Source organism: Mesoplodon bidens, assembly GCF_964165515.1.
Source record: "Mesoplodon bidens genome assembly, chromosome: 2".
NCBI lineage: Eukaryota > Metazoa > Chordata > Mammalia > Artiodactyla > Ziphiidae > Mesoplodon > Mesoplodon bidens.
The window spans coordinates 138,949,630-138,950,085 of record NC_138177.1 but is presented as its reverse complement, the minus strand read 5'-3'; positions in this window follow the sequence as shown (position 1 = coordinate 138,950,085).

Here is a 456-nt window from a genome sequence, read left to right as displayed (position 1 = left end):
CAGCCGAAGACGTAGGATAATTAAGGCCACATTTTCCCCCACCCCTTTCCAAAAAAAAAAAAAAAAAAATCCTAAAAGGAAAAGTTACTCTCAAACCAGAGAATCCGGGAGCCCCTAGCGTTCAGAAACACTAAATTCTCACAAAAGGAAAAATAAATAAATAAATAAATAAATAAATAAAAAGAAACATTTTCTTGCCGGCCTTGGGTCAGGCAAAAGTTGAGGCTGTGCAGCTCAAAAGCATTTCCCCTCCCTGACACATTTGGGGCTTTCAAGTCTTTGTCTTGATTTGAATCATATTATCCCGAAAATACTCAAAGAAAAAAAATTTTTTTTTAAGATCTTAACACCCAGCACGGGGTACTGGGGTAAATTCTGAGGATACGAACAGGAAAAGGACTGCACGACTCTGGAGCTAGACCCTGTGGACTGGAATCTTGGCCGTGGCTCTGTGCC